The sequence below is a fragment of the Pongo pygmaeus genome, chromosome 2, assembly GCF_028885625.2.
Source record: "Pongo pygmaeus isolate AG05252 chromosome 2, NHGRI_mPonPyg2-v2.0_pri, whole genome shotgun sequence".
Lineage (NCBI taxonomy): Eukaryota > Metazoa > Chordata > Mammalia > Primates > Hominidae > Pongo > Pongo pygmaeus.
This window is the reverse complement of record NC_085930.1, coordinates 178,023,358-178,048,667: the sequence shown is the minus strand read 5'-3', so window position 1 is coordinate 178,048,667 and position 25,310 is coordinate 178,023,358. Positions and strand designations below refer to the sequence as shown.

Sequence of the window (25,310 nt, the reverse complement as noted above, 5' to 3'; positions counted from 1 at the left end):
CTCTTTTTCCTCTTCTGGGACTCAGATGACATAATGGTAGATATTTTCTTATAGTACTACAGGTCTCTGAGGCTGTGTGTGTATGTTTGTTGGTTGCTATTTTTTTCTCTCTTTGTTGTTCAGGTTGGGTAATTTCCATCATTCCTTCAAGTTCATTGGTTTGTTCCTCTGTCCACTTCATTCTGATGTTGAACTCATCCATTGAGCTTTTTATTTTGGCAATTTTATTTTCCAGTTCTAAAATTTCCATTTGGTTCTCCTTAAGGTCTTTTATTCTTTGCTGAGCCTTTTAATTTTTTATTTGTTTTAATTATATCTGTAGTTGCTCATTGAGGCATTTTTATGATAAATGCTTTAAAATTCTTGTCAGATAAATTTAACATTAGTGTCCTCTCTGTGTTGGCATCTGTAGATTGTCTCCTTAAGTTGAAATTCTCCAAGTTGTTGGTTGACGAATTTTTAAAAACTGAAACCTGGAAATTTTGAATATTATGATACCAGAATATGGATCTCATTTAACTTTTCCATTTTAGCAAGCCTCCTCCTCCTATATTACACTGGTGAGAATAGGGGTTCACCAGGTAGAGGTTCAAGTTCCCTACATGGCCACCAAGTAGGAGGTTGGATAAATGGGGCTGTTTCCTGCTGGGGCAGGATGGGAATTCAGCTCTTCACTAGGCCTCTGCTAATACCAATGTCACTGATAGGGTTAGAGGTGCATCCTATGGCTCCCACCTGATCTCCACTGACACTACATTCATTACTGCTTGGTGGCTGTGGGAGTCCTGACTCTCTACTAGACCTCCTCTGATACCACCCAGAAGGTAGGAGTGATGTCTCCTTGCTATCTGGTGGAGGTGAAAGTCCACACTCTTCACATCACATGGTCACCATGGACACTGAATAGTTAGACGGCTTGTTACTATCTGGGAGGGACGAAAGTCCAAACTCCCCACGATGCCTTCTCTTACACAATCCTGGTGTGTGGGGTAGAGAGGGGTACCTTCTCATATCAGGATGGGGTTTGAAGTGTACACTCCTCATTTGGCCCTTGCTCATGGGATTGGGGTTGAGGACACAGTTCCATTTCGTAATGTTTGCCTGAAGAAGACCAGTTATTTTCTAAAAGTTTTCTGTATTGCGAGACTGCCCCCTTTCCTGTCCTTTGACTAGAGAAATCAATTGTATCTTAGACCTTTGTCTGTACCCATTGGCCCACCTGGGTTGTAGGTTTCTCCAGCACTCAGTCTGGGATATATGAGACAAAAAACAAAACAAAACAAAACCAGGGAACTCACCATCATGTTGTTTCCTAGATTTCTAAGGTTCTTATCCAATCTGCCTTCTTTTCTTCATATTTCAGGAACTTTTGTTTGTTTTCTATATTGTGTGGAATGTTTACTATGTTGAAAGAGAGCAATAGGAAAAGGTGTGTGCACTCCATCGTTCTCTACATGGGCCTTATAAATATACTCTTACATAATTTAGGGAACCTAGTTTAGATAGTGCAGACATTATATAATATAGTAAATTTCTTTATTTAGTACATGTTAACTCAGTATAAATGGTAATGAAATTAATATGATTCTGCTTTCTCTTATTTTTTTTCATTTCGCTCCTCCATCTGATTTTAGTTGGGTGTATTTTTATTCTTAACATCTCAATTGAAGCAGTCTAAATTCTAGAATGTACCTTTATACACTTAAACACACTTACTGAATTGTTATATTTAAATAATATGTTTTGACACAGATCTCTTCCACGTACCCCACAAACTTTAATGAGGAAATAAGACCAGTATACCTATACCCCTTTGCCTTCTCTGTCTTTCCAGTTTATGCCTTGTTAGCACTACGTTAAAATCTCTACAATTGTTATAATTTATAATATTTATCTTCTATCATGTAGGCATAATTCCCACAATTGTTTTAAACTTAGCCTTAATTAAGATGAATGCAATGTTTACTAATAGTCTTTTTATCAGATATTTCCCATTTATTATTTGGCTGCTTAAATTTATCTTGCAATTGTTTCTTTAAACTATTTTAAGGCTACTATATTTCCAGCAACTTTTTAAAAAGTGGTTAATTTGCCACCATGTTATATTTGAATAACAGCTAACGGTGTATAAAATACATGTCACATTTTTTCCTCACGAACTTAATAGGCATTGATTAGCCATATGTTGGCAATGAATATTGCTGTGAGGTAAAAAGTCAGACTGATTTTTCTCATTCTTCTTAAGTAAGCTCATATTTTTTCCTTATATCCTCAATGGAGTTTCCCCTTGCCTTTGAGCCATTGTAACTATTATTTCGAGATAAAATATATTCATTCAATATGTAGCATCAGATCTTTTATTTCAAAGGAAAAACCTTGAATATTATATCTGAACATTTTCCTCTTCCAATTATACATTTCTCTCTCATTTCTTTTCCATTTCATTATTTTTATTTTCCTCATTTTTTTTTTTTTACCTGGCTGTACTATCAGCAAATTCTGTCCTTCCTTTACCTGCTCCCAATGTGGCCTTCATTTATATGATGTGAGGTTCAATTTTCATTTCCACTTCTTTTTTGAGCTCTGCCAGCTTACTTTTTCATTTCCTTTTGTTGTCTTTTCATTTATTCCATGAACCCCTGTATCTCTGCATTGCACTCACATTTTATAGAGAACACTTTTTCATTACATCCTTTGAATTCTTGGAAGAGATTCTGGTTAATATCTTCATGTGCTCCACAGCAAAACTTTTCTGCTCTTGTTTCATCTGCCTTTTCTTTTTCATATTCCTTTATTCCTTTTTCCTTCTTACCGAATTTGCACTAAAAAAGCAAGGGAAGCTTTGAACAGTTACATTTTTTGTTTGTAAAATGAGAGAAGTATTTTTTTGTACAAGCTTCATTTTTTAATGCACCAGATATTTCTGGAAGGATAGTGTTGATTTAGGGTTAGAAAAATGATCTCAGCTAGAAGAAAGCCTTCTTCGTCCAGAGTGCAGCTCCATATAACACAAGGTGTGGTATGTATGTATGTGTATGTGTGTGTGTGTGTGTGTGTGTGTGTGTGTGATATTTGTGTGTGTTGAGCTTCTCTTTAGTTGCAAGGCTGCTAAACTACCCACAGATTCCTTTCTGTCCTAGTGCAGAGTTAAAAACATGGTATGTCTGTATAATTCTTGTTCTGTTTTGTTTTGTTTTGTTTTTGCCCACTTTTCCTCCACTCTAAGATGTTCAGTGGGATTCAGAGAAGTTTCAATAGCACTCCTATTCACCCAATCTTTATTTTTCAGGAAAGTGTCCTTAGTTTTGCTCTCTGTGTGTGCCACGGAGAAGTGGCTGCTCTGCTGGCCCTACTTAAGATCCACAGGGGCCCAGTATTCTCCTGAAAAATCCCTGTTTTCTGAAACTTGACAGCTCTTCTCTCCTTATGATAGTAACAATAAATACTACAATTAGGATAAGAAAATTTTGCAGTTTTCAACAAAGATTATGTTTTTCTCCTTGTCTCCCATTTTTCTTATAGATTTCAGGGGGCCTCTTCAGGTTCAACCTTCTGATTGAAGGGGATATAAAATTCTGTAGTTCTTATAATTAGACATCTTCAACACACAATTTTTGGCAGTTTTATAAAAGTTAACAAATGTTATCTGAAAATTTCTTCCCAGTCAAGAGCATGCATAAGTTATTCTTTACTTTTGTTTCCAATTTGTGCTTATCTTCCAGTAAGCTATTTTCTATATAGTGCTATGAGAGCATGTACTTTTTTTTTTTTTTTTTTTTTTTTTTTTTTTGTGACGGAGTCTTGCTCTGTCGCCCAGGCTGGAGTGCAGTGGGGCGATCCCGGCTCACTGCAAGCTCTGTCTCCCGGGTTCCCGCCATTCTCCTGCCTCAGCCTACTGAGTAGCTGGGACTACAGGCGCCTGCCACCATGCCCCACTAATTTTTTATATTTTTAGTAGAGGCGGGGTTTCACCGTCTTAGCCAGGATGGTCTCGATCTCCTGACCTCGTGATCCGCCCTCCTCGGCCTCCCAAAGTGCTGGGATTACAGGCATGAGCCACCGTGCCCGGCTCAGGAGCATGTACTTTCATGTTATTTGAAAGCCACACTAACAGAAAACATTCTTGTAAATATTGTCCATATAATTATCTTCGTTGGCACCAAATCTGCTTTCGCAGCATAGCTAATTTAGTGCTTGGACAGAGAAGGTGACCCTACCCATTGTTACCTTCCTCACACCTGGTTCCCATTCGGCCAGGTGGACACTGACACACGCCAGTCACTGGGTCACATTGTCCTGAGCCACAGGAACACCACTGACACAGTTCTGCCCATAGTGATCTTCAGGACAAGCTGCAAGTAAGAGCAAAATAAAACAGAGCAAAACAAAACCAGATTTTTCTTATTAAACATTCTGCCAGACAAGATTTTTTAAAACTTGTGAAATACATGACATTTTCATTTAATCAAATAGGTTTTACTGACTTGCTTTTAGTTTGATTTTCAATGTGAAAAGTTACTTAGAAATAAACAAAGCAAAACAAGGGACTGTTTAAATTGTTGCTTACATAGAGCCATTTTAGTTGGTGTTAGGAATTTTCAACTAAATATCTAGTGTCAAAAACTTACATATAATATAAATGTCTCTTACAAATTAAGGACCTCAACTGTTCCCAGTTTGGATTGTTTTGCTTTGCCATGTGTCTCTATCTTGGCAAGTGTAAGAGTGCGTGTGTGTGTGCGTGTGTGTCTCTCTATATATGTATGCATATGTATATATTACACACATATGCATGTGTATGTATATTACATATGTTATATAGTATATGTAGGTATATTATGTGTACATATATGTTATATAACACATGTAGGAATATTATGTGTACATATATTATGTTATATATGTATGTATAATATATACAACAAATATATATTTATAATATTCTTGAGTATGTTCTCTTAAAGCCCGTTCTAGAATTTTAGCTAAAGTTCCTACACATAAATATAAGATTCATTATGCTCATATCTTCAAATATTCATTTGTATATTTGTATTTATTAATTTGGTTATTTTTTGCAACTTCATTCCACAAATTCATTGAGATGCTTACCAAAATATATATAAATACACAAAGATAAAATAAATATCTGTTGAGAATCACATAAAGGGAAAATGTGGTAATAATATAAAATAAATATCATATTTTTTGGAACATTTAAGAGGTGGGTTGCAAATTTGGCTCTACCCTACTAAGCTGTCAAAGCAAATGGAAAGTGCTCAGGTACAAGATCACAACTTTCTTAAGACCAAAGTACCCCCAATGTTCAGAGAAATCACAGCTTTGAAAATGCTTTGGCAGGAGGACATTTCTTCCACTTACTCTCTTTGAAGAACAAATACAAAGGAACCAGACAGAACCTTGCTTAAGAACTGTTTATAGGTTGGCCTTAATTGAAAGATAACTTGCCAATTGAGGCCTCAGGAGGCACTATCCACTAGGTGTCAGTTGTCTGCTACCTGGAGCCAGGTTTCGTCTTGTCTTTTATTCTCAATACAGCAGAGCACTGAGGCCTGCAGGGCACTTAAACAGAAAAATTACTCTCCTCCAAAGCAGACAAAGCAACTGACTGACCAGGAAACATAAGCATTTTGGGTGTCTTTAGCACATAACAGTGTAGTAGCCTGTCTAGTTACAAATTTAGCTATCCTTCATCCAAATGAAGGAATGTCAAATGAAGGTATTTCACAATCTAGTTGACTTATGTTGAGGTGTGTGTTAAGGCAGTACTTCAGTCTTTATTTTAAGATCTGTTGGAGGTACTTTTTTTTTTTTTTTTTTTGAGACGGAGTCTCGCTCTGTCACCCAGGCTGGAGTGCAGTGGCGCGATCTCGGCTCACTACAAGTTCCACCTCCCAGGTTTATGCCATTCTTCTGCCTCAGCCTCCCGAGTAGCTGGAACTACAGGTGCCTGCCACCACGCCCGGCTAATTTTTTATATTTTTAGTAGAGACAGGGTTTCACCATGTTAGGCAGGATGGTCTCGATCTCCTGACCTCGTGATCTGCCTGCCTCGGCCTCCCAAAGTGCTGGGATTACAGGCGTGAGCCACAGCGTCCGGCCTATTGGAGGTACTTTTTTAATTAATAAGATTACAGAATAAAGCACAAAAACACAAATGTGCAGTTCAATGGATGATCACAAAGTGAACATCCTCATTCGTAACACCCATGTCAAAAATACGCTATTGCCAGAACTGACTTCCCCACAATGCACTCTCCTGCTCATTGCCTCTTTTATCCTCCCTAGAAATTATCATAATTGTGGCTTCATATGTGAGTGTTTCATTCTGACTGTCACCTAAAGGGTCAGAGGAGTCAGAGTGTATGACTATGGGTCGAGTTATTTGGGTTAAGCAAAACTATATAAATATTTTTAAAATGGCAGATCTGAATAAAAACCAAAACCAAAAACAAAATATACTTGGTAGCCATATCCTCAGAGTGTCTAAGCCTGTGTATTTGTAAGGGCTCTTCAATCCAGTGCCTTAAACTTTATGTCAATAGTTGTTTTTGTGATAAGTAGTTAATTTAAGGTCTTTGGCTTTTAGGAAACTGTTTACTTTTTGGTGAGCAGGGAAACCACTTACTTTTGAGCTAGGAAATTGCTGAGCATAAATGAAATTGTGGAACTTTAGACAATGAGTTTAACATTGTGAACACAGGAATCTTAAGTCTGCTCTGATCTTGGCAAACATATTTTCTGATACTGACTTGAGTCTAGCATTGCTGGGGCAAGGGGGGTTATCACCAAAAAGATCTCTTTGGCTACTTTCACTGACTTTAGCTCTCAACCAAACTCCTACATAAATATTCTTCAACCTAGAGTTTAGGTCAGTTTGTGTTTGCTGTTAGTACTGTAAATTAGGAAGTAAAATAATTGCAACAACATTTACTCTTTAATTGCAGTTCTTAAAAATGCCAGCTCTCAGCTTTAGTACTTTTGCTACCAATATTGGGCCTTGGAATGATCAGCATATCCACTCCATAACAGGTAAGAATAACTTACTTTGACTTCAGTCGGCCCCAGTGAAGCCAGGAGGGAAGATACAGGTGCCAATCATGGTGTCACAGATGCCACAGTTAGGCACTTACACATCTTTTGGACTATATGGACTATATGTGCCTTTCGGGTACCCTGTTAAAGGAGAACAAAACCATATGTGGTATTGTGACTTACAGCAATCAATGTTTAAATTCACACCGGTAGACATGTGGTTAACTCAACATTCCAATTTCTACTGGTATTTTCAATCACTTTCAAGCTGTTGATTCAAGGCATGGAGTTATCTGAGGATATGAGATGATACAGATAATTGTTAGTATTTGATGCTGCCCATTAATAAGGTACGACTTAACTTTGTGCTTCCTTGGGAATCTACCTACTTTTAAAAAGTGCTTAGGAGACAATTCACTGAACAAGGCTATCCAATTTCAACCTAGATAAGTTCATTATTTTAAATATTTAAGTGCTATAGCTTGTCTTGTCTGGAATTATCTGGGTTTAATACATGTAAGAATTCAAAAAGAAACCAAATATAGAGGATACCTCTTCATTTTCTGTTTTTCAATTTTCTACTTTCACATCTAGGGAGGTACAGCCTACTATGATGATACTGTGTAAGAGACAAATAATGGCCAAAGAATGGTTTTTGTTGAGATTCAAAATTTTACAATCCCCATGTATATCCTATCTCCAAACCCAAAATTCTCATCTTGAGTCTCACATTTGCTTATAGACTCAAAGCGTGGCTGCTTCTTTCCTCCCTTTTCATTCCAGTTAAAAATGAAATTCTCCATTATGGAGATGGAAAGCAAACACCTTAAAACTGTTCATACCAAAGGTTATTCATCTGTACAGCTGTTGTATTTCTTTATTGCTTTCTGTGAAAAACAACGGGTTTACTTCATATTCTCTCCTGTCATTTCCTCCCATCGACGGATGTCACTTTTCACAGCTAATTGCCCTTTTTTTGTGCAAAGCATTTTTTTTAGTCCTCCCAAGTAGTTCTTTTTCTCTCTCACTTATAACAATTTGAGTGTACTAAAAACAAAGTCAGTGAGTGTACCTAAAAACAAAATTAGTGATTTTTTAAAAAAGTCTCCATCACCTTCTCTTCTACCATTCACCAAGATATAAAATGCTTCTTTCACATCCATTTGGGTCAGTTTTGAGAACGTAAGTATTTACAGTTTTTATTAAGTTACTAATATGGTAAAATAAATGTGATGCTGAAAAAGAACATTTGGTTGCTTGAGATTAGAGAAAAATGCATGAAACAAGCTGAAAATACGGCAATTGAAACCTTAAGGTCTGATGTGCACTGCTGGCATGTTGCTTTCAAAAAAGGAGGTAAAATTAATAAGAGTTGGCTGGTATAGAAAACTCTTCAGTGATATTACTGTGAAAGGAAAGATAACATGAATTTCTATGCAAGTAAGGAAAGGAGCAACACAACAAAGAGTGAAACTTGTGTTGTAATGGAGGGAAATTTTACACTTTAGATATAATCACAAGTATCAAAGAATCAGTATCTCAGTTGAAAGGAAAAAACAGCTTGTGTAATTGAGGAATTTAAATAACTGATATAGGTGAAGGTCTAGATTTTGAGATAATTTTCATGTGAATCAGTTACTTAGAAAACATAATTTTCCTCTGATACGAACCTGTTTTCCAAACTTTGCTAATGATGGTTTTATATTTGATAGAATCACACTTTGTTGTTCTTTCTTCATATGTATATATATATGTGTGTGTGTATATATATACATATATGTATTTATATATGTATATATTTGAACATCATCTGATTTTTAGCCTTCAACTTAATTATACTTTTGAAATTGGGAAACTGAACTTGATGAAATTAACCTACTAATGAGTGAGCCATCTGTTTGAAAAACAGTATCTGTGCTAACCTCTTAGTCCCAAAACTCATTAAATTTCTATCAAGAGTATGATATGTGTTTATAGATGTGCCGATGACATTTTTTTTCCAAGAGTAAATTATTTTATTGACAATTTCACTTTCCTATCCAATTCTGTGCTATGTGAAGTTTGGATTCCGGAATCACGCACACAGCACTTGCTCAAATGTTCGCTAAATTTAACAAGAAAACGCACACCCAGGACACAATGATTTTATTTGGCTCGTCCCTTCCCTCATTTCCTAAATCCATTTTGATCTTTACTTGGCCTTTACTCTATCATTTACAATTATTTCTCCCTGGAAATTTTGTATTTCTGGCAAGTTGTGTTTAGTTATTTTCCATTATAAGGTGACTATCTTTTCCCATCCTTGCACATCCCCTTCTCTTGAATTCTCGTTCCAAGAAGCTTGGATGGGAATTTACAGTTCTGATTTATTTAAATATTAAAGGTTAAATGCCAAGCCCCTTTGCTACTGTATACTATTATTATGTGAACGGCCTTTGGTACTATCATTAGAAACTTAAACATGGCTATGACTGCATCCTGACACACGTAGCTCTCAAGAAATGAAAAGCATGAATCTGTTTTCCACAGAGTCTGTTTTCTTAGTATTTGATCAGGTTACTCAGATACACCAGCCATTGTTATGCTGTTTGGCTTTATTCTTAAAAGGAGATACTGACATTTGGTCTGTCTGAATTTTTATTGCTATGAGCAATAGCATTAAAACTCAACTTCTGTGAATGTCTTGATATCTTTCTCTTGGCACTGGTGACTACTGTGTGGCCCATGCGTCTCAAAGCATTCTATACCAAGTGTGGGGGTGTTCTTATGAATACTGTTAGAAGAAGTGACCACAGTTATAGAGGACTCTAATGCCTTAAATATCCTCAAAGAGAGTGACTGTAAATAACACATATTGCATACGGGTTGGAGAAATAAAAGGTTTTCAGGTTCTGTGTTCACTTTAAAACCTCTTATTGGTCATAAAATACATAACACTATGAGTTTACATCTAACAGGAATTGTTGCTTTTTCTACATGCTATCCACAAGTTAGGACTGACCCATCTATCCTCTGAATTATGAACAAGTGATGAGATTCTACTGTAAGTTTGTCTGCTTCCTCTGACCTCTGCTGAGACAAAATTTTGATTCTCCATTCTGAACTCGAGAACATGAAAGCCCAGTTGTTCTTGGCTGCTGAAAGTTTTGTTTTTAAGCCAGCTACACCTTTTATGGATATTTTCTTGAATCTTTTTTCATAGTCCTGTAATTATAGTGGATGTTGCCAAGGAATCCTTGCAGCCACATCCAACCACGTGTTGCCTGGAAATAAGCCAATTTGACGAGTCAGGGAGCAGTTCCCTGACTCAGCCAGCCTCACTTTTTATGAGGTAAAGCTACCCTCCTTCAACTAAAGGTAGCTTGCCTTCTGAAATAAAAGTGCAACCCAGTTACATGTAACTTCATATTATTTTATTAAGACAAAACATCCTTGATATAAAGAAGAAATTCTTTCTGAGACATTTGAATCAAATGTAGGAAATAACTTTCTTTCTTCCAATACAAGGATGCTTGAAATTTGCCATAACCAAAAGCTAATAGAAATTGATTAATTTTATATTTTAGTTCTTCATTTTAAGTTTGAATAACTTCAGTGGTTATAGATCCCAAGAAATCAGTAATTGAAACCATTTTCATAATGCTTAATTGTGTTTTTAGCTGGTAATGTTTAACTTTAGGAAAAAATAGGGAAGTAATATTCAAAATATATATTCAATGACTTATAAAAAACTAAAATCAATTGCTTGACCAGGCGTCTATATTTTTGGTTCGAGGAGAAAAATCCCCAAATTATTCATATCCTTGTAGAATTAGGAAAGTAAAAGGAATCTGCTATAGGAATGACTAGGGAGGAAAGAGAGCAGCAGTTGCCAAGTTGGGGGAAAAATTAAATCTATAAAAAGTACATTATAAATAATTACAAGCTTAAAAAATAAGTAGCTGGCTGAACATTTTAACATGCTCCTTGGGACTTTTTTTGTGCATTCTTCTATAACCATTTTCAACGTTAAAATATCCTTAAAAAATCAATGTAAGGTGTTTGGTCTAGGGACTATTCTTTTTTATTACACAGTAAGGAGCCAACTGGCATTTGGTCATTTAAGCTAGTCATCATTTTCATTCCAGAATAACAATTTGCTTAATTTAATTGTTCCTAAGCAGACCCTGGAATTAACTTACTTTGTGAATCACTTGAAATATATAGTAGTTTGTTGTATGTTGATTTATAATAATAAGTCTATGTTTTCTCATTTTTTCTTTCTCTTTTTTATCTCTTTCTTTTCATGTTGGATAATTGTGAAGAACTTGGGGATATTTTGAATAGAAAAGGCAAAATAGAAGAATGAGTTACAAAAAAAGTATATGTTTTCAACTATTCAAATATAAATTCTAACAGAATTTGCTGTGAATTAGAAGCTTGAATTAACATTTGCCCTTTGGTGTTCTGAGTGATGACCCACCCTACCAGTACCTCCTCAATAAATTACAGCTGAGCACAGAACACACACAGGGAGAAGACAGTGGTTTCCATGGTAGTCAGGCAGACAAGTGCATCTCCCTGTGACCGGGTGACAGTCCTCATTCTTGGCTGAACACTGACATACCTGGTTACAGTCCTTTCTATATGTGCCTGGTGGACAAACTAAGGGGAAGAGGAAATGTAAGCCCAGTGAATTAAATTTGTCTGCGTAAATATAGCTCTAAAAGTGAAAGCAGGGAAAAATTTATTAAATAAGACCATTGCCTACAGAAGTGTGCTGCCCTTTGGGATTTAGGTTTCATTAAATTTATTTGGGGATTACTTCACTGTTTGATTTTGTTTTGTTCAGTCAATTTGTGACCAACTGTCAAGGGCCAGTTGCAATTTTCTTGTCACAGAAAAAAATCATACGGTAATGTCAGGTAAAATCAACTAAAATAATAGTATAATTCATGAGGGACCACATATCTGGATAAAGTTTGTTTTTTTTTTTTTCCAGTGCAGCCAGTTTAAACTCGCAAGGTTGTTTCTCTTTGCACATTAGCATGCATTGTATTTGTGTCACCTGTCAGCCACTCTGCTGGGTTCTGCTGTTTTCTTTTTACAGACTGTGCAATGAAAGCTTCCCTCCAATTTTTAAATAACGTCATGACAAAAAAAAAGGGTTTCTGGGTATTTTTCAGCAATAAAATGAACTTAAGTAGACATTTTGAGTTTCATGGTTGTGTCTTCATGAGAATTCAAACAAATTCAGTGAAACAAATCAGCCAAGTTGGTATTTAGATCCCACAGACCTAAAATTGAATAATAATCATTAGACCAACCATCTTATTACCTTGGCGCTTAGCATCAGGAGCACATGAAAGAATTAACATTATTGTTTTGTTCACTGCATCCATGTTTTTGTTTACTGATCTTGTACGCCTATGGTGTCTCTTGTATTCTTAGCATCCACTATCCTTAATAATATTTAATCTTACAGCTTTAAGTAAAAATAACAGCAGTGTAGAAATTCCATTGGTTGCTTGCTTAGTATTAAAAACAAAGTGATAGATGAAACACAGGGTGATTAAGGCAAAAAAAAATTCTCTTTTTTTCTCCCAGACTTGATTGGAACATGCACAAATATTAGAGCATTAGGTGGACTCTGACTCAGTATCTGAAGTTATTTTTATAGTCTGCTGTTAGTCTAGACATCTTTTTATCTAAGAGTCACTAATTGTTCAAATATTTATCAATGAAGTATTCATCCTGAACTTGCCAGATACACCAAAAAGTACACCGCTTGGCTTTACTGTCTGGAAAGTTTGGTTGATAAGTGGCTAACAAGAGAACTGACCATGCTGTTTCCAAGGTAGCTGGGAGTGGATGCATGTGATGTTCTTACTTCCTCTATTTCATTGTCATTAAATACATGAGGGCATCAGCTACATTCCACTGTGACTTGATGAAAGGAATTACCTCATGGGAGGTTTCTAACATGAAAGGCCAGTAAACAATAATTAAAAAAATAGAAATATGTTTCATTAGAGGTTTCTGAAAGCTTTAGAAACCAAGAGCTGAAGTTATTACAAATTCTTCCCATCATTGGGAAGATCTGCCGCAGGGTACATGAGCATAAAACTTGATCTTCCCATAGCAAATATGCCCACAAAACACTGTGCTCTGAGGAGACTAATTATACTGAAAAGTGAAAGTGGCTGTGCTGAACACAATAGGGTTTGTGTAATAAATGCTAGTATTCCAATCTATTTAGCCATTCCCCAACTTGAGGTATGGAGCCCAGTGGCATAGGGCTTTGAAGGAAGGAACGTTTGGGCTGGTGTGCTTTGAGAGAGAGAGGGCTGTCATGTAAATTGTGCTGGTCTGAAAGTACCCAGTAAAGATAGTGTGGTCCAAAGGAAATTACAGGAGCTTTGGGTTAGGCAGGCCCAACACTGCCATTGACCTGATCTCTGGTATTAAAGTTATTTGAGCTCTAAGACCCTCAGTTTTCTATTCTATAAAGTGAGATTAATAGAGTCTATCTTATAGATTTTTATGAGGAGTAACACAGTTGAAATAGTAACATATAGGAATCTCATAGTGCCTCAACAAAATTTATTTCCTTTCCCTGAAAACCTTTATATTTAAAAATCAGAATCAACTGTTCAACAAAGGTGCTGTGTATGGACAAGCAACATAGAAAACATCAGCAAAATTATTGAGAAAAATTGTTTAACATTTAAAGACCATCTTTACATGTATCTGCTATTCAGGGAAAATTATTTCTTAAAAACAAACATTGAAATTACTTGACGTAAAGTTTCAGAAACACATGCAAATAAAATTTATCCATATTCTCATTAATTCCCAATGTCTGGGGCTTTGTGGAACTATTCACACATGTTAATCACTTCTCCATACCAAAAGGAGCCCAGGCACATCTTTAGCTTTGAGTTGAAATATAGAAGAATCAAAGTTGTAGAATATAGGAAGAATTTACTCCTGAGCAATTTGACCTCTTAGTGCTCTTACAGTCAGTTCTCAAGTGGATTTTCAAACCTTACTGAAGGAATTTATAATTTGTTTTGCAAAGCAATAAAATGAAAATGAAAATAAAGACATAAAAGCAAGAAAAAACATTCTGAATGTTACCCAAAAATAATTTTTGAGAATACAGTATTTCTTATATTAGTCATCATGAAAATTGTCCATCAATTATTACCCAACTAAATAGTAATGACTTTGAGACTTCAGAGAAGATCAAAGCCTGATAGCTTCATGTTCTCTGCAAGAGATGGTAAGTAACAAAAACAATCATGCTTGTTAGTTTATTGTCTCATGCTTCTAGATGGATTGCATTGTAGTACACAGTTTCAGTCAATCTTACAAGACATGGAGAATTCTGAATCTTTTCATTCAGCCAAGAAATATTCTCTGAATACCTACTGTGTGCCAGGTTCACAACAGTGAGCAAAACCAGGCATGATTCTTGTACCTTGAAGCTTGTAATAGTGAAGAGAAACACGATTAAATAATCATTCAAAGAAATACCTAATTTAAACAAGTGACAAAGGTGCAGGCTGCTGTGAGGAAAATAGTATCAGGGACCCCAATTTAGACTGGCAGGGGTAGGATGGAGGTGTTTAGTTCCAGACATTCTCTCTGAGGAGATCACTACTTCACTGACATCCAAAACACTAGAAAGAGTGTAAAAGTATACATAGAGATGGGCCGGGCACGGTGGCTCACGCCTGTAATCCCAGCACTTTGGGAGGCCGAGGCGGGGGGATCACGAGGTCAGGAGATCGAGACCATCCTGGCTAACACGATGAAACCCCGTCTCTACTAAAAATACAAAAAATTAGCCAAGCGTGGTGGCAGGCGCCTGTAGTCCCAGCTACTCTGGAGGCTGAGGTAAGAGAATGGCATGAACCCAGGAGGTGGAGCTTGCAGTGAGCCGAGATCGCACCACTGCACTCCAGCCTGGGTGACAGAGCAAGACTCTGTCTCAAAAAAAAAGAAAAAAAAAAAGTATACATAGAGATAAGGGTAAGAAGAGGAAGAAAGAGTAGGGAGGAGAAAATAATTCCACAGGGAAAACACTGGGTACGTATGAGTTACTGATATGATTCTTAAGGATACATTGGCAAAGGTATATGCATGTTAGATTGTTATAAACATTTTTTTGGGTCTTCTTAAATTATTTTCATTTTTTCAACATTAGAGAAAAAACTTTATTAATCAAATGACAACATTTTTTCAGCAGGTTCAAATTAAGCAAAACTCTATAGAATATACACCAATTATAGTGATGTTCTATCAAAAAGCAGAATGAATTATAATTATGATAATATTTTAGCATATTATCAGATATCCACCTGCAGAAATTCCCATGTGTAGTGGCAATATTTTTTTTTATTATTTTGTTTTTTATTTCAATAGGTTTTTGGGGAACAGGTGGTGTTTGATTGCATGAATAATTTCTTTAGTGGTGATTTCTCATAAACATTTCTGTATCAGTGTCCTATGGCTGCTGCAACAAATTACCACTAATATGCACTTACAATTTAGTGTCTTTAAACAATATAAATGTATTATCCCATGATGCTGAAGGTCAGAATTATAAATCAGGTTATTGGGGAGGACTATGTTCCTTCTGGAGGCTTGAGGGGAGAATCGATTTTCTTGCTTTTTCCAGTGTCTAGAATTCTTACATTCCTTAGCTTGTGACATCTTTCTCCATCTTCGAAGCCAGCAGCTTAGCTTCTCTCTTCTCTGATCTCCTTATAAAAACTTTCATAATCACAGTGGGCCTACTCAAATAATCTAGGAAAATCTCCCCATTTCACGATGCTTAACTTGATCACATCTGCAAAGTCCCTTTTGCTATGTAAGGTAGTGTATTCATATTCCAGGAATTAGGACATGGGCATCTTGAGGGGCCATTATTCAGCCTGCCATGACCTCTGTATTCTCAACTATTTTAAGTAGCTTCTGATTCATCTCTTAGAGACCATGTTATCATGTGGGTAGTGTTCTTAACAATAGCCTGATGTACAACTCTTTATAGACATGAATACAAATATGATATTTTTAAAAACTATGTGACATAAAAATACATGGACAAATTATGACCAATTATTTTTAAAATTTTACTTAGTTAATGGATGCAAAAGAAAAGTTTTAATACAATGTCACATTGAAAAGGACTTAAGATTCTTGGGATAAGGTCAGGAGCCAATAAACATTTTGAAAGCAGCTTGAGACTTCCAGAGACATGTAAAAGGAAACTCAGAAAGAAGACCTGTGAATTAAAAAGAAAAACTTCCCAAGGTAAAACTTAGAGAAATGAAGGACTAACTGTAGATCACAGTAGAAGTCTGTAGACCAGAAACTACTTGCCTCCTTTAGTGGTCTATATAACATTACTGCCCTGTTTTTTTAAAAAAAGACTTTAAGGGCACCCCACTATCTAGATAACAGCATGTGCCTTTTGCATGAAGTCTTCTTTAAGCAGTTGCTATTGTGCATATAATATGATAAGCAAACACTAAATCACTTGCATGAATGACCTGGCCAATAAGTGACAAAACCAGGAACAGAACCAGGTTACTCTCAGAAATGAGCGCTCAGCTTTTTCCACTCTCTCAGGGCTTCTTCTTAGGAAGTGAGAGGTACAGTATTATATAACCTTGAAGAGATCACAAAGGCAGCTAATAGGCAAAGTTGTGGTTTAACTTGCTGGGTAGGAAAATCAGCCTGAAAAGCTTTACATTAATTTCTTGTTCATCTTGTTTACTAATTAGCCATCCTGGCCATCGGAAGAACTGGTCAAACCAGTTTTAAGTAATGTAGCTGATACTTCTTCCTAGTTAAAATAATTCTGGGCAACTAAATGACCACAAAACCTCTACCGATAGCATCTGTACAGATTTAAGGTATTTCTCCATATTAAAGGTACATTTTACTCTGAATTAATCAGTTAATGTACTAAAAAATAAGAATAAATAGATAGTGACTGTTTTGACTTAGGGTAGAACATAAATCATTTTGACTATGAAGATATAACCTAAATATAGGTAAATACCCCAAAAAATTGGAAGAGGAAAATTTATTGTTTTGATTTGTTGACTTCTCAGTAATTTCACTGATTTTCATTAAAAATTGAGGATCAGCTTTGCTAAGACTCAAGTTGAGACAAAGTCAACCAGAGAAAGAAATTAGTTAATCTTCATAAATATTGCACCTTGCCTAGTTATAAACTGTAGGGTAAATTTTATAATTGTACTTTATGCTTCTGAGAAATAATAATTATTTTCTTCAAGGTGACTTCTGAAAGGTGATTACTTTTCCATCAAATTTAAAGACAAACGAGATATTAACTAGAGAATTTAAATAATATATCCTTATTGAATTATTTTATATATGGCTTTATCTAATATTGCCAATGAACAATATTTCTAGCTGGCAAATATTTTATGCGATGGCATATAGACATAGTACATATAAGAAAATGCAATGAATTGACTTTTTGTTAAATTAGGACTGTTTTAGAATTTGACATGGCATGGAATGTCTTACTACCACCTCGTAGTAAGACCCTGTTCAGCCTGGCAAGAAGATACATTGTGGAGTCTAAGATCACATTCCATCCACTGTGGCAATTACAAACTCCATGGCCATATATACCAGCACAATGTCTCTAACAAGCTAAATAAGCATATGCAGAAAGAAAAGTGTTTTGGTTTGTTAAAAGAACTATCCAACACCCTGCCAGTCAAAAAAAAAAAAAAAAAAAGCCTATGGCTTTCATGATGGGCAGAGGGGTGTATTCAAATTTCATTTAATACTTTGCTTTCCACAAATTGGGATTGACCTTTTGTGGTTTATGACAGCATTTTTTGCCAGGTCTTTATCAAAGGCCTGGAACCACTGGGGTGATAGATCAGCTGTCATCCGCCCGTTCCTCAGAATGTCTTTGTATTAAACTAATGGTCCAGCAGAGCAGCCAGTCTGACAGGCAGGTTATTTATTTGCAATCTGGTAAAAGAACCGACAACTTCATTGTTTTAATTGTTCATTTTTCATCGGTTGATGCATTAGCTCACCCGGATCTTTATGCCTCAGTCAGAGAATAAATACATGGGAGTCAGGACACCAGAATGACTGGGTCCCTCTTGAAGTTCAAGAAGCTGCAGATAGCCTCAGTGCTAGCTGTGATTACCAGCAGCCCATGTGCATTTGGGGACTTTTTTGGTCTTATCTCTGCTCTGCATCTCTTTCCTCTCTTTCAGGAAGACCTATGATGTCAGCTACTGATCTGATTGTTTCTTGAAACAATGTTCCTAGTTCTCACAGCCTATTAAAGGAGAAAGACTGGAGTGGGCTGAGAGTCTCCACAGCTCAATGAGGGTGGGGGCCTGCCAGACAGACAGAAGTAGAGGCCCAGAGACCTCACATATCTTGATATCATGGAGAACAGATTTAGCTCAGGCCAGTGTCTCTCGGAATCACTGGCAAGCTTTTTGCTAAAAATGCATGGCCTGGCCTCCCCTGGGTGATTCTAATTTAGTGACTCTTTGGTGGAAATTGTACATATATACATATATATGTGTCTGTGTGTGTGCGTGTATATATATATATACACGCACATACACTATCCCACTATATATACATACCTACATATATACATACACTATACACTATACACTATAGATACATACACACTGTGTGTGTGTGTGTATATATATATATATATACACACATACACTATATATACTAGATGGCTAATTAGGAAACACAGTTTTATATATATATAATACACACACATACATATAAAATTATGTTTCCTAATTAGTCATCCAATAATGTCCAATAGATAATTATGTTTATTAGCCATAAATATAAATGTATATTTATGTCAAATATAAATTTAATGTATACATGTTTTTGAATCCTATAATTTAACTGTTAGGTGAGATCCATTGATCTGGGGTCTAGACCAGCACCCTCAATCTACAGATATAAGATATGCAATAGATTGAATCACTGAATCAAGGGCATAGCTAATTAGTAGCAAAGCTAGAACTAGAACCCAGGCATCTAAGCCTTCAGGACAATGCACTTTTTATTCTCAACATCAGATACTATTCTCCAGAAACAACTGAGACATTGGTTCTATCAGTGGTTTTTGCACATGCTAATGTATCAAGGCACTATAAGGAGGTCTCCATGTGCCCTCAAAGCTCATCTCAAAAGTCGGCCTTTAGAGAGCAGAGAACAACTCAACAGTTCAATTACAACCATGGAGGGGGTTTCTGTGAAACTATTGGTACCCAAAGTTTATTACTTTACTGTTTTCCTTCACATTAAAATTGAGAACACTTCTAGGAGGCAGGCAATGTTTTAGTATTCTCAATGCATCTGACACCTCACATAGAACCTAAAATATTGAAGGCACTCAATCAATGCTTGGAGGAGAGAGAAAGGAAAGAAGAAAGAAAGAAAAGAAGGGAGGCAGGCAGGCAAGCAGGCAAACTTCTCTAGTACAATACACAAAATCGTGTAAAAAGCTTGCTCTATAAAAAGAACACTGGCTCCCTGTATGGTGTATTTATACATTCATTTGCTTATTAAACAATTATTCAATATTTACTATGGATCACGGTCCTGTGCTTGGCGCTGATGACATAAAATTGAATAAAATTAGTGTTTGTGGCTGGGCACGGCGGCTCACGTCTGTAATCCCAGCACTTTGGGAGGCTGAGATGGTGGATCACCTGAGATAAGGAGTTCGAGATCAGTCTGGCCAACATGGCAAAACCTTGTCTGTACTAAAAATACAAAGATTAGCCGGGCATGGTGGTGGGCACCTGTAATCTCAGCTACTCGGGGGCGCTGAGGCAGGGGAATCGCTGGAACCTGGGAGGTGGAGGTTGCAGTGAGCTGAGATCATGCCATTGCACTCCAGCCCCCAGCAAGAGAGAGACACTCTGTGTCAATAGACTAATTCAGGAAGATACGTGAAAAATTAACACAGAACAATCTGACAAGTGCTACTAACAGAGACTTGTAAAAAGGATGAAAGCATCCTAAATAATAGTCAACCCAATCAGGAGGGAATCAGGGTGTCCTTACATGGTAGCATTAGAATTGGGGCCAGAAGAGTAGAAATTTACCAGTCAGAAGAAACAGTGTAAATAAGTAAAGTGTTTTATTGAAAGTGATAATTACATTTGCTTCATGGCTAGAGGACAGGATTTAGGGACACGTTTGATGTTGGAGAGTTGTGTGGTTCCTTAAAAGTGAAGGGTTTTTAACACCTTGCTGAAGGCTTAATCTTAGGCGCGTAGGTAGCCATAGGAATGTCATGATCAGACTGATGACAATATGCATATTGGATTGGAAGATGGTAGCTCAATTGGGGCCATTGCCGGCATTCCAGCAAGAGATAACATGAAGCAGAACCAGAGATCTGGAAAAGAATGGGGACAGAAGCTATGCCAAAAGATCTTTTTGAGGTGTTATGGAAAGTACTGTTGACAGATTGTATAAGAAACCAGAGGAGAGGCTCTATCTGTTCCTAAATATTTATTTCATTGTTTGTTGTCATTGTTTATTCTTGCCATACGACCTCTCTCTTCTAAAATGGCCTAAGATTCTCACATTCTAGTTATGAATAGATTAAAAAATATTAAGACATTGACTTTAGAAGGCTAGAGCAAATAGTCACACGTGAATCAACATGCAGACTTCCTTATGTTTATAAAAACAGGCTTTTTCAGCTTGCCTTTTAATTAGGAGCACTGGATAGGGAAGGCACAAGACAGAGCAGAGGCATTGTAAGAGATACAGATTGTGGATGTTCTGGGGGCTGAAGGTTGGGAAGCAACATGAGCATGTGTATCAGAAAAGAGGGACGGTCCTAAGGCCATGGCTGTAGGACAGGTCCTGAAAATAAGCTCTACCTGGTTCATTCCTTTTAGGCTTGTTTTCTGAGTATATGCTCATCTAGGGAACAATCCCTAAGGAAATGTTCATAGTGTTTCAGTGCTGAATTCAAAGTGATAATGTTCCTTTTTGCAATGGGCACCTTATATACTATTGTTAGCATGGCATCCCCAAGGGCACTGATGACAGCTGCTGTCTCATTTGTGAAATTTGGTGGTTGCCATCCTCCAAATGTGTGGATAGTGCACATAAATACCTAGCAACAGTTTTCCCTATCAGTGCTCCAGACAAAAACTGAACAATGAATCTAAATTCTGAAATGTTAAAATTTTAATATAATGCTAATAGATTATATGAATACTCATGGAAGATATATACCCATCCAGTAAAACCAAGGGTTAATTTATTCATGCATGTTTTCCATTTTTTCTTGTATTTTGTCCAGCTGCTAAAAGGCAAAAATAAGTAGCATGGTCAAAATACCTGTGGTGAGGATACTAACCTTCAGCAAATTTTCAGAATGCATGAACTCAAGGGAGGAAGGGGTAAAAGAGAAATTTGCAGAAATAGAAGGTAAAAATGACCATATGTCAGTTTAACAAATGAATGCCATGGAGACTAGAGGAAAGGATCACAATGAAAATAGTTGACATTTTCTGAGTATCTACTATGTGTCAGGCATTGTTCTAAACTCTCTGCCTGTATTATCTCATTTGATGACCAAAACAACAGCTTGAGGGAACAACTATTATTATTTTCATTTTACAGAGGATAGTAAGGAAACGAATGTGAAGTCATTGGTCCAAAGTTTATACAGTCAGAGTCAGCATTCTTACTCATGATAAGATACTGTGTCCCAGAAATTACTACAAGTACACTAACAGGAGACTATGAACATACCATATTGATTTATGGGCACTTGCAGAAGGATCTATGACCCATGTCCTTACTTCATTTCAAAGAATCAGTATAGTTCAGTGAGAAGAGGTCTAGAAAGACGGCTGAGAGTTATTGATTCTTGCCTGCGTTACCCTAAAAATGTTACCCCATCTCTGAGGACCATATTGCCTTCTGTAATTTCCATAGCTCCATTTAGTTTTAAAATTAAAATTTTTTTAAACAAAAATGATCAGTAAAGCATCACTAATAACAGGAATCTGGTACAATCTACTCCGTATGCATATATAACAAGTTGGTCCTGCTATATGTAAAACCATAGTAACTAACAAGTTAGATTAGATCCTATAATTTTCTTTTCTATGAAACAATTAGGCATTAAGTTTGAAATGCTATGTCACCAGTAACGACTTTCTTCAAGATATGTGGAATTTAAAGGACAGGAGTTGTACACAAAAAAGGAACACCCACGTTCAATGCCCTGAGTTAGTGGATTGCAGCAGTCATACTTGAGGCAAGAATTCTCCTTCGAAATGTAATGAAAGTGTTAGCAATACCCACTTAGAACTCAAACAGACTAGGTAATGAGCAATATGGTAATTAGACAAGAAGGGGCCAGGAAAAGGAGGTGCTTACTTAGTAGGAAAGAAGCCCTCGAATCCAAAATACCTGAGTGTTTGTGATTCAACTCAAGAATCATAATACACCCTTAAATGTATATGCAAGAATACATTTGGGATACTTATAGAATACGGGAGGTAAAAGCAGCATAATTAATAGTAACTATCTCCTCTTTTCAGAGTTGCTACCAGAGAGAGGCACTTGCTTTTTTACTATGATCCTGGAATGTTAATTTTGAGTATCCACATAAAAAAAGTCTTTAATAAAAACATTTCTTTATATCATCATGAAGGTCACGTGAAAGTCAACAAATGATAATCCAATATATTAATGAAATTTCTTTATCAGTGACCAGCTCAAATTCTGACCCGCACAGGTTCTGTTTGGTCATTTGTGTATTATCCCCTCTTTATCACTATGGATAAATAAACGGAAAAAAATAGAACTATAAAAGTACCAGTTAATGTTACTTTGCATGATGCAATGCAATCAAATAACCATAGGAGAGTAAGTAGATTCTTGTCAGTTCAAATCATAGAATCATGCTTTCAGGACACGGCTTGTGAAAACATATGCCCTTTTCTTGACACTGGTATTTTAAAGAAAGATACAAAGATTCACACGTAAGTATTTAATAAAGATTCATTCACTCAATTTGCAAATATTAATTCAATACTTAATATGCCACATGTACTAAGGTTATGTGGGAAAAGCTCAAAGTTGACCAGATCTCAGGGTTTTCTTTATTTCAGTCACTTCTTTGTCTGAATTCCTTACGAATAAGAACAAGATGCTTGAGGAAATTGGCCCCTAACTTTTATGAATTGTTCATCTCAACTTCAGCTACTTTAACTGCCAACTCTTCAAAATAAACTCCAATTCAATTAGTAATAAAATATTATAACTCTCAATGAAGCTCTCTCCCTTCCTAGTGGCAGTTTACTTGGTCTAAAATAAGAGATTGAAATGAACTATGTACTTCATTTTATCACTCTCTTTTTACGTATTGTCCTGAATAAGTCATATTCTTTCTTAATAATTTGAAAGCATTATCGTTTGTGTCCCGGGAATGACTAGAGAAGCTTTTAATATTATTAAGTCTGGATCAAATCAATCCAGTGTAACTTGGGCATGGGACTAATGTTTCTTTAACCACACCCCCTCCTTACCAATTATTCACAACTATACTGGTGGCCTTGTTAGAAAATCCTTGCCGTCTATGATCAGAGGTTCCAGAAACAGGCCACTGTTATGCATTTTGCTGACAACCTTTGAACCAAGCTGCCAAGTCAAAGCTTACCATACAATCTTAAAATCCAAATGATGATTCATTGTTTGCAAACAGAGAGACAGATTACCATTGTTAACTTGACCTTAGTCTCTAACTCTGAGTCAAAAATGCTTAAAGACCTGGGCATCTTAACTGGAGCAAGACATAAATCAAATTACCTTTAACACCACAAAGCAATGAATGGTTGGCATCTTACAAACTGCAAAGTGCAGTGGGTTTTCCTTGGAAGATGAAGTTGAAACTGATGACAAAAGACCCCATTACTTAATTGAGTTTAATAAAATATGAAGGAACAAACTTTGCCATAGGTTCAAATAGTTCGATGAATAAATAGGGTCATTCTGAGAGCTTGCTAACTGCATAGTTCTTGGGAACAAAGTTTTTCTGATTATGAGTGAAACAACAAAAGGGAAACTATCCAGAAATGTAAGTAATATTGTCTCAACTTCCTTGCTGCAACCAAATGAAATTAGTTATTTATATTTTGTAGTGGGTTTACTTGCAAGATTTAGATCAAGATAAGAGGGGAGGGAGCAAAAAGGTCACTAACAGTGAGACAAGGGGAAAGAATTTGGTCTGGAAAAGACAAGCAATTTTGGTAAGTGAAAGTGGTGTAGTGAAGTTGGTTAGGCAGGAGCTAAGGCCGGGCCAAACATGATCTTCAAATAAAAATTTTACAATTATGTTAAATTTCATCATGTCATGAGTTAGACTGCAATTTCCTTAAATGTTGGTTGAACTGAATTGAGGCAGTGTGGATCCACAACTGAGGAAAAGAAAGACTTGGAAGTTTCAATAATAACAGGTCATTATTGCTTTTGGTGTAAGATACCAACTCTAGTTTTTCCACTGAGTTTTAGCTAGAAACTAGAGGTAGAAACTAAAAGGCATTTATGATTTTTTGAAATGCTTATAAAATTCAGTTTTGAGGTTTCTTTTTACTTTTCCAATATTTGAGCAAAAGTTTACTAAATTGTTCATATTTATTGCATTCACTTCATTATATACTCAAATGAAGTATATGTGAGTATATAATGCTCAAGGCTGTAGGCTTTGTCTTGAATTTGTAAGACCACTTGCTATCCATAGAAGTCCCTGTATTCCTCTTGTAATGAATCCAGTTTTATTTTTATTATTATTATTTTTTTTGAGATGGAGTCTTGTTCTTGTTGCCCAGGCTGGAGTACAATGGCACGATCTGGGCTCACTGCAACCTCCGCCTCCTAGGTTCAAGCAGTTCTCCTGCCTCAGCCTCCCGAGTAGCTGGGATTACAGGCACCTGCCACCATGCCTGGGTAATTTTTGTATTTTTAGTAGAGACGGGTTTTCGCCATGTTGCCCAGGCTGGTCTCAAACTCCTGATCTCGTGATCCACCCATCTCAGCCTCCAAATTTATTTTTATCTTATTTTTATTATTATTATTATTTTTTGAGACAGAGTTTTGCTCTTGTTGCGCAGGCTGGAGGGCAATGGCGCCATCTCGGCTCACTGCAACCTCCACCTCTCGGGTTCAAGCAATTCTCCTGCCTC

At 36.4% G+C, this 25,310-nt stretch overlaps 1 long non-coding RNA gene across 1 annotated transcript in view; it reads right to left on the bottom strand.

The window, feature by feature from the left end:
- Window positions 1–25,310, bottom strand: part of LOC134739201 (uncharacterized) — an 80,061-nt gene continuing 54,751 nt past the window's right edge. The window contains exons 3-4 of the long non-coding RNA XR_010125784.1: window positions 7,066–7,194; window positions 1–4,352 (exon numbers count right to left, since the gene is read on the bottom strand). This is a non-coding gene — a long non-coding RNA (uncharacterized LOC134739201). The remainder of the gene's footprint in view (window positions 4,353–7,065; window positions 7,195–25,310) is intronic.